Source organism: Bubalus kerabau, chromosome 15 (genome assembly GCF_029407905.1).
Source record: "Bubalus kerabau isolate K-KA32 ecotype Philippines breed swamp buffalo chromosome 15, PCC_UOA_SB_1v2, whole genome shotgun sequence".
NCBI lineage: Eukaryota > Metazoa > Chordata > Mammalia > Artiodactyla > Bovidae > Bubalus > Bubalus kerabau.
In genome coordinates, this window is record NC_073638.1 from 55,682,570 (window position 1) to 55,698,658 (window position 16,089).

Sequence of the window (16,089 nt, forward strand, 5' to 3'; positions counted from 1 at the left end):
CAACGGAAGACAGAAGGTGTCCGCATCCAAGCCCGAGCTTCTTTTCCCACCATCCCCAGCCTCCACCGTCTCATCCAGGTCTCCATCCTCCTCCACCTGCTCCTCCTCCTCCCTTGGCCTTCAACTCCCATCGTATGGATGAGATGGTGGTTTCCACTGGGTTCACAAGACTTTCTCTTCCTCTGCTGTTGACTCAGCACCCTGGGTTCTCACTGGCGGGGAGGGGAGGTACCAGTACTGCTCCTGCCTCCAGGGCTTCTCTCTAGCTAGCCTACACCCAGCACCTGAGTCTTCTCCTCAAATAAAACCCAGCCTGTAAATGATCTCTATGTAAATGTAAATGATATGCCTAAACTCCACCTCAGCCTGGCTTTCAAGGCCCTTTCAAACCTGTCCTACAAACTTGCCCAGTTTCACCTCCCAGATCCTCTCCCCTCCAGCCCACTCTTGCCTGCCCCACACACTCAGTCTTACAGAACGCAGGCTTCTCACACAGGCTGTGTCTTAGGACCCTTTCCCTGGACCCTCTGTTTCCTCCATTTGGTCAAATAAAGGACACCTCCGTTGTCAGACCTCAGTACACTCCACCCACCTTCAAATCCAGCTCTCCCACCCCACCGCCCTCAATCCCAGCTAGTTACCCATCTTGTGAGCTGACTTGTGGGCAGGGCCACTAGTGGGTGAGTGGATACCATGTTGCCAGGGGACTGGACCCTGCGGCCAGACCACATCCTTATTGCCCCCAGCACCCACCCAGCCCTGACACAGGACCTAGGCACCTCAGTATCCCCAGTGACTGTGGGAAGTTGCATAAATGTTTCACATGGCACCTCCTCTCGGGCCTCACAGGCCAGACCTGGGGAGGGGTGAGAGAGAGACCAGTACTAGACTCTCAGGTGATTAAACTGGTTCTCTGTTGGTTTAGATCTAATGTTCCAAAACTAAGCTGCTTTTACACAACCAACATTTACTGTCTCACAGTTTCTGAAGGTTAGTGTTGTGGAGTTGCTAGGCTGTGGGCCTGAACACAGGTGTCTCATAAGGAGGCAGCCAAGCTGTTGCAGGGGCTACATTCTCAAAACCTTGAGTGGGGCTGGAGGATCCACTCCCAGGCTTGCTCCTGTGGCCACTGGCAGCAGGCATCTATGCATCACATGTGGGGTTTTCCATGGGGCTGCAAACTGTCTATGACACTGCTTCTCCCAGAGTAAACGAATCACGAGGAAGAGAGAGAGAGAAAGAGACATAGAAACAGAGGGAAAAGGCACAAAAAGAAGCCACACTGCCTTCTATGAGCTAACTAACCTGAATCACTATCAGTTCAGCTTCTGTATCCTATCTGTTTGATGCCTGGCTTTAAGTCCAGCCCACCCTCCGTATGAGATTTTGGTATTTGCAGATTAAGTCACTGTGGGCGTCTTGCAGGATAGCAAGTGATAGCCCACAAGCCCTCAGAGACTAGATTAGGCAACCCCAATGCTGTGGGTGTTGCAGGAGGCTGTCTGCCAGGAGGACACAGGCTGAGATGCCCCAGGTGGGACAAAGATGTGAGCATAGGTCAGAGGTGGAAATCATGACTGTGAGTCCAGGCCTGGCTGGGATGCAGTAGAAGATGACCATCAGACTTAGGGCATTTGGATGGGGAATGGGATGTGGGAAGCCAGGGAGGCTAGACAGAAGGATTTTCCCCCTTGTACACAGTAATGTTGGAGGCTCTATTTGATGACCTCAGTCACACAAGGAGGGAGCAGTGAGACTGATCTCAGAGGAGGGCTGCCTGGAGAGGTACCCAAGCAGGAACAGCCACACTGGACTCTGCGTGGACAGAGTGTCCATTCATGTGTTCAACACTGATGCTGGGCTGTTTGTTAAGCAGTCAGCCTCCCCATGGATATAGCAATCCAGGAGCTGCAGAGCAAGAGTCCAATACTATACAGCAACTACTCCCTGACACCCCCTCAGTGTCCCCAGCTTGCCCAAGAGGCTTTGCCCTTGTGAGAAGATCTCCCACCAACACACAGGCAGACTCACACAGCCCGAGGAGCACAAGAGATGTCAGATGTGGTAGAGATACTCAGAGGCCCTCAGGGTTGGGCAGAACTAGAGTCACCTCCAGAAATCAGGCCACCCTTTGACCTGGAAGAAATTCTCAGACATCATTTCTCACAAGGCACAGAGGGTGTGCTGGGGCCAAGCCTGGTGACACTGCTTGATGGTGACCAGTGGGACAAAGGTCAGCCAGCACAGCTCTACCACCAGCCACATGGCCTGAACCAACCTCACCCTCTCAGGAGGACTGGGCTTTGCTAGAGATCAGGTGGAGGCAGAGGTGCGATCATGGGAGCTGCTAAGGGAGCAAAGGCAGAGAGGAGAGGGCAGAGCACATGTGGGTGAGACTTCCTGGTGAGGGTCAGGGTCAAGGTGAGGTTAGGGAACAGGAGGCTGAGGTTTAGGCCTTTGTTCAGCAAAGTTCTATTGAGATAGAGGGGGATCAGGGCAGACAGTGTCCCTGAGGATGCCTGGCCTGCTGTCTGGAGGAACTACTGTCCAGTCCAGGGGTCAAGAATTGATACCCAGGTATGGAGGAGCCCTGGGAGGTTCTTGAGCAGGAGCAGGTCATGGGGCAGTGGATGGGGGCAGATGGAGGGGCAGTGGATCCCTCAGGCTGGGCTGAGCATGTGTCTTAGTGACCCCACAGCAGGGCAGAGTCAGCTCCCTGAGCCACTTTCTAAGAACCTCCTACCTACAAGAGTCCATGTGGATGCTTCACAGCTGCACGATATCACTTTTACCAGTGGTTGGCAGGGCCAAGCTCCCTCCTGAGGCTCTCAAGGAGAATCTGTTTCCTTGCATTTTCCAGCTTCTAGAGCTACAGAGTTGGACACGACTGAAGCGACTTAGCAGCAGCAGCAGCAGCAGTAACAGCAGCAGCAGCAGCAGAGCTACATGTGTTTCTTGGCTCATGGCTCTTTCTCCATCTTCAAAGCCAGATAAGAAGCACCTTCAAATCTCTCTCTGTTTCCATTTTCACGTTACCTTCTCCTTTCTTGTTGTCGTTTATAGTTCTTGTTTAGTTGTTCAGTCACGTCCAACTCTTTTGTGACCCCATAGACTGTAGCCCCCATAGATTGTAGACTGTAATCAAGATTGCTGGGAGAAATATCAATAACCTCAGATATGCAGCTGACACCACGCTTATGGCAGAAAGTGCAGAAGAACTAAGGAGCCTCTTGATGAAACTGAAAGAGGAGAGTGAAAAAGCTGGCTTAAAACTCAACATTCAAAAGGTCATGGCATCCAGCCCCATCATTTCATGGCAAATAAATGGGGAAACAGTGGAAACAGTTAGAGACTTCATTTTTGGAGGCTCCAAAATCACTGTAGATGGTGACTATAGCCATGAAATTTTTTAAAAGACACTTGCTCCTTGAAAGAAAAGCTATGACCAACCTAGATAGTATACTAAAAAGCAGAGACATTACTTTGCCAACAAAGGTCCATCTGGTCAAAGCTATGGTTTTTCCAGTAGTCATGTATGGATGTGAGGATTGGACTATAAAGAAAGCTCAGTGCCAAAGAATTGATGCTTGAACTGTGGTGTTGGAGAAGACTCTTGAGAGTCCCTTGGACAGCAAGGAGATCCAACCATTCCATCCTAAAGGAAATCAGTCCTGAATACATATATTTCATACCTAACTTTTCCTGGGATGCTGAGAAAAATTGAAGGGTGGAGGAGATGGGGACGACAGAGGATGAGATGGTTGGATGGCATCACCGACTCAATGGACATGAGTTCGAGCAAGCTCTGGGAGTTGGTGTTGAACAGGGAAATCTGGTGTGCTGAAGTCCATGGGGTCACAAAGAGTCAGACATGACTGAGCAACTGAACTGAACTAAGACTGTAGCCTGCCAGGCTACTCTGTCCATGGGATTCTCCAGGCAAGAATACTAGAGTGGGTTGCCATTTCCTTCTCCAGAGGATCTTCCCAACCCAGGGATCAAACCTGCTACTCCTGCATTGGCAGGCAGATTCTTTACCACTGAGCCACAAGGGAGTGATCTAGTCAAATCTCTGTCTGTGTCTTTCTTATACTGATATATGTGATTGATTTAGAGCCCATCCAGATACTCCAGGATAATCTACTCATCTAAGGATCCTTAGTTTAATCACATATGCAAAAACCCCTTTTCTCTTCAGTTAAGGTAATATTCACAAGGCTAGGGATTATAACATGGATATCTTTTGAGACGACTCCATTTTTACTCCTAATAGATGACAAGCAAGTTTATTCATTCTCTTGAAGCCTCAGATTCCTCATCAGGAAAAGTTAGGTATGAAATATATGTAAATTTGGAGGCCTGATCTGCCCTGGACCACCAGCTGGGGAAATCAGGAGCCTGAAGAGCATCTTTTTCCCATGTGCTCCGGCTCCCAATATTAGCCAGAGATCGTGGCAAGGATAGGGTTGTATAGGGAAAGGATCCCCAGCTGTGAATCCTGAGATTTGTATTCAAATACCAGCGCTTGCAACATGATCTCACAGATTACTTTCCATATCTGGAATATTTTGCTTTCCTAAGAAAGTCATGTATGTTAGTTCTGCCCTGGGAGAATGCTGGGCAGGGACCTCTTAGGTCCCTGTTACCCTGAGATATTATGGTTACAGACCTTCACATTTGTGGGATCTTCCTGTTGCTAAGGGATCTCAGTCCCTGCTGGCAGCAAGGGTAATTTTCACTGATTCTCCTGGATGTGGTGACAACCCTTAAAGGATGACGGGGTGGAGGAGGTCCATTGTGGTGGGACTAGAGATCCTCCTAGTCTCTCACTTGCTTCCGCCCAGTCCCCCTGGTCTAGACCAGAGTGAGCAAACTATGGTCAGTTGTTGAACAACCTGTGAGCTAAGAATGACTTGTGCAGGTGAACATTTGCCATCACTTGATTGTAGGGGACACTGACTGAACCCCAGTTAGGTGAATGTCATCCTTTGAAATTTCTGCCCTTCTCAATAGTAGACCTCTGCTGCTGCTGCTGCTAAGTCGCTTCAGTCGTGTCCGATTCTGTGCGACCCCATAGACGGCAGCCCATCAGGCTTCCCATCCCTGGGATTCTCCAGGCAAGAACACTGGAGTGGGTTGCCATTTCCTTCTCCAATGCATGAAAGTGAAAAGTGAAAGTGAAGTCGCTCAGTCGTGTCCGACTCTTAGCGACCCCATGGACTGCAGCCTACCAGGCTCCTCTGTCCATGGGATTTTCCAGGCAAGAGTACTGGAGCGGGGTGCCATTGCCTAAATAAAAAAGAAAGAAAGAAAGAAAACTGCATTAAATTACTTTGAATACTATGTATTATAATTTAGAGAACATTTCTTCCTTTCTTATTATATGAGTATCTATGTAAAGTCCTTCCTTGGCCAGCCCCACTAATCAGCTGCCCTACATTCCACTCAGATTAGTCTCAAGCGATCCCCAGATCCACCCTGCACTTGGAGCCATAAGGATCTCCCAGTGCAGGTCTGACACCATCAGTCCCCTGATAAAAACCGCCCAGTGGATTCTCTGGGTTCTTAGGATGTCTCTGGTCCCTTGGCCTGCTTACCGCCCTTTGCATCGTGAGCTCTGCCTTCCTCACCAACTACTCCCTACTCTCCTTCAGCCTTGCTGAGCTTTCTCCAGTTCCTAGGGCATCATACTTCCCTTAGTGCCAGCATTTTGCAGAGACTGTTCCCTCTGCCAGAAAGCCCTTTCACCCACTCCCATTTCACTTGGTCTTTCAGGAGTGCTTTCAGACACCACCTCCTCCAGAAAGCTTTCCCTGATCCCACCCCCTGAAGTCCATCAGGTCTCTCCTCCGGGCTTCCATAGTCCCCTGATTCCTTTCAGCAGTGCACTTGTCCAATCTTTTTAAATATCTATGACTTCCATCAGCCAAGAAGGCTCTTGGAGCCAGGGTCACTTTGATTATGAACTGATGGCCTTGCTTCCCACTGGCCACGTTTCTGCTGGCCCCTGACACTTGGGGAAGACATGGGTTACATGTCAGGGATGAGGGTGCATATCAGGAGCCTTGTTTCACCCCTACCCTGTATGCAGAGCCTCATTTGTAGAATGAGGTCGATATGCCCCTGACTCTCAATGGACTAAGCTTGGGTCAAAGGTATGAGTGGAACCTTGGGGACAGGGACAGGGAAGGAAGTAGCAGCTGAGCTCCCAACGTTTAAAAATCATCCAGAGTGACTCCAGACAGGTATAAGCCTAGGGTCTGGATTGTGTTAGTTTTCCCAGGTGGCACAGTGGTAAAGAATCTGCCTGTGAATGCAGGAGATGCAAGAGACTTGAGTTTGATCCCTGGGTCAGGAAGATACCTGGAGGAGGAAATGGCAACCCACTCTAGTATTTTTGCCTGGAGAATTTCATGGACAGTGGAGCCTGGCTGGGCTATAGTCCACAGGATCGGAAAAAGTTGGCCATGACTGAGCGACTGAGCACTGGACTGCATGATCTGGGCCATTCACGCTAAAAGTCACTCTTCTGTGAAAGCTGCTAGCAGCCTGGCTCTGGACCCTGGCCTAGCCCCTACTTCCCCCTCCCTTGAGGGTCAAGAAGAAACAAGATGGCCATACTTTAGGCGTGAGCTCAGCAATACGCATGTGGAACAGATTGTGAAAGTCTATGGGTATGTTTCTTCACAAGGATAAGTTTCTTCATTGAGGCTCCTGTAATTGTCTGAACACACCCCATCATGAGTCTGTGTTAGCAAGTCTGTGTGCACCAGTTGCCCAACCTCCATAATCACTCACACAAGTGTGTTCCTGGATCATGTATTTGACTGCACAGAGTTGAACGCATGGATCTGTGCATCTGCAAAGCAGGAGTTGAGATGGTAGAGGAGAGTTAAGACCCTTAGTCCTGTCAGACTGTGACATCCTGCTCCCTGGGGCTCCCCTGATGCTGTACCCTGCAATCTCACTCCAAAGCTCCACCTCACCTGCAGCTTCAGGCTCCCAGATATCAGTGCCCTCACCCTGCTGCTGTCCATCCAGGGCTGCTGGGGGAGACTTGGGGTCCTGAAACATGAGGATGAATTGAGAGGACACTGTGGTTGCTCCACCAGATTCCCTTCACCCTGACTCTGAACCCTGTTCTGGGCTTCAGGGGGGCAAAACTGGGAGGCACTTGAGGTGAAATGAACAAAATCTAGTCCTTCCTTCCTCAGAGGAGACCTTGTACAGTAGAAAAGCCTCCATTCCAGAATACAGGACTCTTGATCCCAAAGGCACCTGTGCCATCGTCTGGCTGAGTAACTTCAGAGAGCCAGCTGACACTCTGAGGGCCTCAGTGTCCCCATCTGTGAAGCCAGCAATGGAGCACAGTGAATATGCCATTCAGAGCACAGGGTTCAAGCTGCAAACCCACCTATGCATGTGACACTCTCATTACGAAGGAACCAGCAGCTCATTTCCTCAGCAGCTGCATTTCCCCTGTGTCCTGGAGATGCCCGAGGACTGACCTCAGGCTTGTGATGACAGAGGGTAATCACAGAGCCTTGGGCAGTCCTGCCCACAGTCAGTTTTGGGGACTGGTGACTATTTTTGTTCATGTTATGGACCATAACAGTATTGTGTAACTGACTTGTCAATGTGTTCTTGTTGACTTGACACAACCACCTTAACCTTGTAAAACCAGAGGACTTTGCCCAAAGGATGCACCATCTTGGTGGAGGGAGAGTTAAAAGGGTTTCCCTTCTTTCTGTCCAACTAGCCCCACCTCTAATGTTGCCTTGGCTTCAGGAAAAAACAACAACAACAACAACAGATTTCCCAGGAGCTCCAGGCCAGGGCTGGAGCCTAGCAGGTCCTCAGGATAGGTGGACTAATAGGGTGAGGATGGTGTGTGTGTGTGTGAGTATCTGACAGAATTCGCTGTAGGGCACAGCCCAACCGTGTTTCCTATACTCTTTCTGAAGTGAATAGAAATGACACAGGTTTAACTCTGTGTTGTTTTTCATGGCCTAAAATGTAACTGATCTTGTCAAATTTCTTTCCAACCTTTCAAATTATTGTAAAATATAAGTAACCTAAAATTTACTATCTAAACCATTTTGAAGTGTACAGTTCAGTGGCATTAAGTACATTTACATAATTGCAGCCCTCACCACCAACCATCTCCAGAATTCTTTTCATCTTATAAAAGTGAACTCTGTATCCATTATATAAACATTCCTTATTACTAGTTTAGTGATAGACATGAGATCCACATTGGATCAATTGGAGGAAATCCTAGACTTTAGCTGGAACTACATGTAAAGAGTCACTCTTTGTTTTACTGAACTGTTATGTGAGAGACCATGAGGCTACTGTTGTTAGTGACCATCTTTGCCATCACTGGGGTAGGCCACATGCTTAAGGTTGGAACAAACTCAGAGAAAATCAGAAGAGGATGCAGGATTCCAGTGATGTCTGTGGAAGACTGCAGTTGATTCCCGGAACCCGTTCTCTCTTTCTGCCTTTTGGGAACAGAAGCCACCACATTTTAGTTGGGCTCTTAGTTGTCCAACCAGAAACAACATTTTCCATCTTCCCTGCAGTGAAGAGCAATTGTATGCAATTCCAGGCCACTTCCTTAAAGAAGTTGTTTAGGTACAAGTTTCTCTTTCTCCTCCCCTAGCATAGAATGTGAATGTGGTAGACTTATATTTCCATCTGGAGGTTAAGGAGACTATGCAATGGTGGCTAAGAATGCTCTAGTATCAGGGTTTAGCCCCGGGTCTGGGAGGACAGAGAACAAGATAGACGAAACTTGTCTTGGGTGACCTCCTAGAACTGAGCTCTCTCAGCAACCTTGGACCACCTGCCTGCTTCTGCACTGTAGTGTGAGAAAAAATTACACTTTTCTTTTGTCTGAACCACAAACTGGTCTCTGTTGAGTTTTTTAGTCATCTGAGCACATGGATTTGGTCATGCTTGAACTAATTTGAGGTACATGAAAACAGTGTGGAACTAAGATACATGTAAGATGGGAGGGAGTGATCAGAGTTAAAGTATTCTAAAGTCCTTTGTTGTTTGTTAGGAGAGTAGATGTATTGATTAACATATTAACCTGAACATTTATATTAACTAAAGATACACATTGAAAGAAAGAAAAGGGATCAGACAGCTTTACTAAGGTTAGAAAAGGCACAAAACAAAAAAAAATGGCAAATAATAAATAGAATGTAAGGTGGTAATAATATTTCCAAATATGTTAGCAATTGGATAAATGCAAATGATAAAAATTTTCTTGATAAAAGAGAATGTCAGAGGCAGAAAAACACTTAAATAAAATTAAATGTAGGTACACATCACGTGCAGGAGACATATTTTAACATAATGACACATAAATATGGGAGAAATTATAGAAAAGGTGTAGTAGGTAAATATTAACTAAAAGGACTCTGAGACTATTATATTAATATCCGACTAAATTGATCTTAAAACAAAAAGAATTACTGGGGATAAAAATGAGTGGTCATCATATAAAAATAGTTCACCTGAAATATATGACATATTTTTGATCTAACAATATAGCTTAAAAATATTGAAAACAAAATTAGGTAAAATTTTAAGAAAAAATGCACAAATTCATTAACATTATCACAGAGATTAAAAAAAACACTTTGGAGTAACTGGTTAAATAAACATATAAAATATTGTTAGATGTAGAAGACTTATATGATTAATAAGCTTCATTTAATGGACCCTGAATCTAACAACTGGAGGATACATGTTGTATCACACAGAAAAAATTGTAAAAACCAACTATATACTAGGCCAAAAAACTAACATAAACAAGTACCAAAGACTCATGCAAATCATTTTTCTGGCCACAAACCTTCACATATTTAGAAATTAAATAAATGAGTACTTCTAAATTAATTATTTGATTTAAAGATAAATTGTAAAGGATACTAGAAAGTATTACATCACTAAAAAAAATTAGAACATTACACATCAAAGTTTTGGGCTGCAACTGAAAACAAGACTCATGGGGAAATTTATCGCTGAAATATATACTTTATTTTTTTGTTTGTTTGTTTGTTTTTACTTTACAATATTGTATTGGTTTTGCCATACATTGATATGAATCCGCCATGGGTGTACATGTGTTCCCCATCCTAAACCCCCCAACCACCTCCCTCCCCATCCCATCCCTCTGGGTCATCCCAGTGCACCAGCCCCAAGCACCCTGTATCATGCATTGAACCTGGACTGGCAATTCATTTCACATATGATAATTTACATGTTTCAATGCCATTCTCCCATATCATCCCACCCTCGCCCTCTCCCACAGAATCCAAAAGACTGTTCTATACATCTGTGTCTCTTTTGCTGTCTCACATACAGGGTTACGTTACCATCTTTCTAAATTCCATATATATGTGTTAGTATACTGTATTGGTGTTTTTCTTTCTGGCTTACTTCACTCTGTATAATAGGCTCCAGTTTCATCCACCTCATTAGAACTGATTCAAATGTATTCTTTTTAATGGCTGAGTAATACTCCATTGTGTATATGTACCACAGCTTTCTTATCCATTCATCTGCTGATGGACATCTAGGTTGCTTCCATGTCCTGGCTATTATAAACAGTGCTGTGATGAACATTGGGGTACACATGTCTCTTTCAATTCCGGTTTCCTCGGTGTGTATGCCCAGCAGTGGGATTGCTGGGTCGCATGGCAGTTCTATTTCCAGTTTTTTAAGGAGTCTCCACACTGTTCTCCATAGTGGCTGTACTAGTTTGCATTCCCACCAACAGTGTAAGAGGGTTCCCTTTTCTCCACACCCTCTCCAGCATTTATTGCTTGTAGACTTTTGGATAGCAGCCGTTCTGATTGGCGTGAAATGGTACCTCATTGTGGTTTTGATTTGCATTTCTCTAATAATGAGTGATGTTGAGCATATTTTCATATATTTGTTAGCCATCTGTGTGTCTTCTTTGGAGAAATGTCTGTTTAGTTCTTTGGCCTACTTTTTGATTGGGTCATTTATTTTTCTGGAATTGAGCTGCAGGAGTTGCTTGTATATTTTTGAGATTAATTCTTTGTCTGTGGCTTTGTTTGCTATTATTTCTCCCATTCTGAAGGTTGTCTTTTCACCTTGCTTATAGTTTCCTTTATTGTGCAGAAGCTTTTAATTTTAATTAGGTCCCATTTGTTTATTTTTGCTTTTATTTCCAATATTCTGGGAGGTGGATCATAGAGGATCCTGCTGTGGTTTATGTCGGAGAGTGTTTTGCCTGTTTTCCTCTAGGAGATTTATAGTTTCTGGTCTTACGTTTAGATCTTTAATCCATTTTGAGTTTATTTTTGTGTGTGGTGTTAGAAAGTGTTCTAGTTTCATTCTTTTACAAGTGGTTGACCAGTTTTCCCAGCACCACTTGTTAAAGAGAGTGTCTTTTCTCCATTGTATATTCTTGCCTCCTTTGTCAAAGATAAGGTGTCCATAGGTGCATGGATTTATCTCTGGGCTTTCTATTTTGTTCCATTGATCTGTATTTCTGTCTTTGTGCCAGTACCATACTGTCTTGATGACTGTGGCTTTGTAGTAGAGCCTGAAGTCAGGCAGGTTGATTCCTCCAGTTCCATTCTTCTTTCTCAAGATTGCTTTGGCTATTCAAGGTTTTTTGTATTTCCATACAAATTGTGAAATTATTTGTTCTAGCTCTCTGAAAAATACTGCTGATAGCTTGGTAGGGATTGCATTGAATCTATAGATTGCTTTGGGTAGTATACTCATTTTCACTATTTGATTCTTTCAATCCATGAACACGGTATATTTCTCCATCTATTAGTGTCCTCTTTGATTTCTTTCACCAGTGTTTTATAGTTTTCTACATATAGGTCTTTTGTTTCTTTAGGTAGATATACTCCTAAGTATTTTATTCTTTTCATTGCAATGATGAATGGAATTGTTTCCCTAATTTATCTTTCTGTTTTCTCATTGTTAGTGTATAGGAATGCAAAGGATTTCTGTGTGTTGATTTTATATCCTGAAACTTTACTATATTCGTTGATTAGCTCTAGTAATTTTCTGGTGGAGTCTTTAGGGTTTGCTATGTAGAGGATCATGTCATCTGCAAACAGTGAGAGTTTTACTTCTTATTTTCCAATTTGGATTCCTTTTATTTCTTTTTCTGCTCTGATTGCTGTGGCCAAAACTTCCAAAACTATGTTGAATAGTAGTGGTGAGAGTGGGCACCCTTGTCTTGTTCCTGACTTTAGGGGAAATGCTTTCAATTTTTCACCATTGAGGATAATGTTTGCTGTGGGTTTGTCGTATATAGCTTTTATTATGTTGAGGTATGTTCCTTCTATTCATGCTTTCTGGAGGGTTTTTTTTTTTTATCATAAATGGATGTTGAGTTTTGTCAAAGGCTTTCTCTGCATCTATTGAGATAATAAAAGATTAAAAATACTCCAGTGATTAGACTAAAGAAAATAGGAAGAGGCTTGGGCAAACCTAAAGAAAGTAGATGGGCTTTAAAAAAAGTAAAGAAAATAGCAAGGTAATTAAATATAAAACAACTATACATTAGAGATGGCCAGAAAGTTAAAGTAAAAAAACACTGTTCCTCTAAAAGAGATAAATATCTGACAGATTCATCCAGAAAGAAAAACAAGCAAAAAAGAAATCACACATTAAAAATTTTAGGATTATAAAGAGGGACAATTGTGGATATAGCAGAGATTTAAAGATTTAAAGACTCCTCAGCAAATAAATAACATTTTTCTTTTCTCCATCGAATTGCCTTTGTTCCTTTATCAAAGATCATTTGATGACACGTATGTGGACCTATTTGGGGGCTCTCTAGTCTTTTCCATTGATCTATTTGTCTCTTCTTTTACCAAACCCATCCTGTCTTATCTGCAGCTGGACCAGAACATTCAAATAAAGTAAATAAGTATAATATTAATGTAATTGAAACTTCATAGTAGAAAGTGATAACAGAGCAGATGAAGTGTTTTTGGCATGGTCTCAACATTTTCCAAAAATAAGGAAAGATATAAGATCATAGATCCAATACTATAGAGACTCTCAACAGAATAGGATTTGTTTGTTTGCTTTTTTAATTTAGACACATTATATTAAAGCTGTCAAAAATGAACTGAAAGCCTGCAAGGCAGTTAGATCCAAAGATATAGTAAACACAGAGGAACAAAGACAAGAACTACACCTTTGAAGAGCTGAAAGGAAAATTAATTGTCAACCCAAAGTTCTCTATCCAGTGAAAATCACTTTCAAAATTAAGACAAAATTATGGGTGTTTTTAGACAAACTAAAGCTGAGAGAATTAATTCCTAGTGAGCTGGTACTACAAGAAACATTAAGGGAATTTCTTTGGACAGAAGTATTATGATACCAAATAAAAACCTGGGTTACACCAAAAAATTAACAACTCCACAACTAGTAAAAATGAAGATAAATCACACTACACAAAATAAAGGCCAGTGGAGAAATAACTGAGAGAGAGAAATATTAAAATCAAAGAAACTGGTTTGCTTACAAACTTCAATGAAAATAAATTTGCATCCTTTGATGAAACTGATAGTTTCCAAGGAAAAGTTACAATTTATCAAAATCACTTAACGATTTCCTAAGTCAGACCAAGCAATCAAGCAATATCAATTAAATAAAAGGCTGATAAATAGGACTTAAAATTTTAAATGTTCAGTTATTCAGTTCAGTCACTCAGTTATGTCTGACTCTTTGCAACCCCATGGACTGCAGCACACCAGGCTTCCCTGTCCACCACCAACTCCTGGAGTTTACTCAAACTCATCTCCATTGAGTCGGTGATGCCATTCAACCATCTCATCCTCTGTCGTTCCCTTCTCCTCCTGCCCTCTATCTTTCCCAGCATCAGGGTTTTTTTCAAATGAGTCAGCTCTTCACATCAGGTGGCCAAAGTATTGGCGCTTCAGCTTCAACAGCAGTCCTTCCAATAAACACTCAGGACTGATCTCCTTTAGGGTGGACTGGTTGGATCTCCTTGCAGTCCAAGGAACTCTCAAGAGTCTTCTCCAATACCACAGTTCAAAAGCAGCAATTCTTTAGCGCTCAGCTTTCTATATAGTCCAACTCTCACATCCATACGTGACTACTGGAAAAATCATAAACTTGACTAGACAGACTTTGTTGGCAAAGTAATGTCTCTGCTTTTTAATATGCTGTCTAGGTTGGTCATAGGTTTTCTTCCAAAGAGCAAGCATCTTTTAATTTCATGGCTGCAGTTTTAAGCCAAGTTTTTCACTCTCCTCTTTCACTTTCATCAAGAGGCTCTTTAGTTCCTCTTCACTTTCTACCATAAGAATGGTGTCATCTGCATATCTGAGGTTATTCATATTTCTCCCAGCAATCTTGATCCCAGCTTGTGCTTCCTCCAGCCCAGCGTTTCTCATGATGTACTCTGCACATAAGTTAAATAAGCAAGGTGACAATATACAGCCTTGATGTACTCCTTTTCCTATTTGGAACCAGTCTGTTGTTCCATGTCCAGTTCTAACTACTGCTTCTTGACCTGCATACAGATTTCTCAAGAGGCAGGTCAGGGGGTCTGGTATTTCCATCTCTTTCAGAATTTTCCATAGTTTGTTGTGATCCACACAGTCAAAGGCTTTGACAAAGTCCATAAAGCAGAAATAGATGTTTTTCTGGAACTTTCTTGCTTTTTCAATGATCCAGCAGATGTTGGCAATTTGATCTTTGGTTCCTCTGCCTTTTCTAAAACCAGATTGTCAGTGACACCTTGAAACACAAGCTAAGTAAGAATTGAGAGAAAAACCCCAGGGCTCCATGTGGTCCTCACCAGGAAAGTGAAAGTGAAAGTTGCTCAGTCATGTCCAACTCTTTATAGTCCATGGAATTCTCTAGGCCAGAATACTGGAGTGGGTAGCCTTTCCCTTCTCCAGGGGAATTTCCCAACCCAGATCTCCTGCATTGCAGGTGGATTCTTTACCAGCTGAGCAATCAGGAAAGACCCTCTCCACCAGGAAGAGGAAAAAAAAAATCACACCTCACAGGTGAAGAAGATGTGAGATGCCCAAACCTTGCCTTGTTCTTGGGTCTGCTGATGGAAGGCACTGCAGGACTCAGGCACACTCACTTCTGCTCCAAGTCCTGCTCCCTTGTAGACAGCAGGACAGGCTAGCTGGTGGCTCCTTCTTCTCCATCCTCTCTCCTTAAAACAATAACACAATACAGTTTCAGTGAACATTTATTATACCCTATAAGGGGTTGGGGTGTGATTTTAGGTGCTCTTTTAGGAGAACAAAGAATTAATGTAAATATGATTTCTAATTTACTGTGTAAATAAAAATTTATATAAATGAAAAAAATTGGGACAAGAAATTCATAATGTACCCAACCAACAATGGTTAGTATTGGGGGGTGGGGTGTAAGTTTTCTTCAAATTCAGGGGAAAAAAAGCAAAAATACATTGTAGAGAAATGAGTAAAAATTAAGGAGATTTTCACAGAGACAAAAGTCAAGTTCAGTTTTAGACAAGCTGTGGTGGAGGTGCGGAGCAGACTATCAGGGAGAATGTCAAGTACCCACCTTACTTAGTCAAGTCTGGAGGCCCAAGGGAAGGTCAGGCAGGAGATGCAGTTTGGAAGTGTTCATTCTGTAGACAGACTTCAAGGCCATGAGCCTGGATGAGGTCTCTACGGGAGAGGAGGGAGGGTCCAGGGACAGAGAGCAGAAAGACCCTCAAACACTTAGCCTGGTGAAGGACAAGAGCCACCGTGGAGACCCAGGGGGAGTCAGAGGGGCAGGAGAGAAACCAGGAGAGGGTGGTGTCCACAGACCAAGTGGTTTCAAGGAGGAGGGAGGGACCAGCTGTGTCTGAGGCTGCTGAGAGGTCAAGATGAGAGCTGAGAATTGACCACCGGATTCAGCAGCGTGGAGACCGCTGGTGAACTTGTCAAGGGCAGTTCCATGGAACAGTGATATATGAAGTCTGGAGGAGGGAGGAGAGATTGGGAGGGGAGGGTGTGGAGCTGACAGCTGTCATTGTCTTCCAAGAGTTGTGCTGTGCAGGTGAGCTGAGGA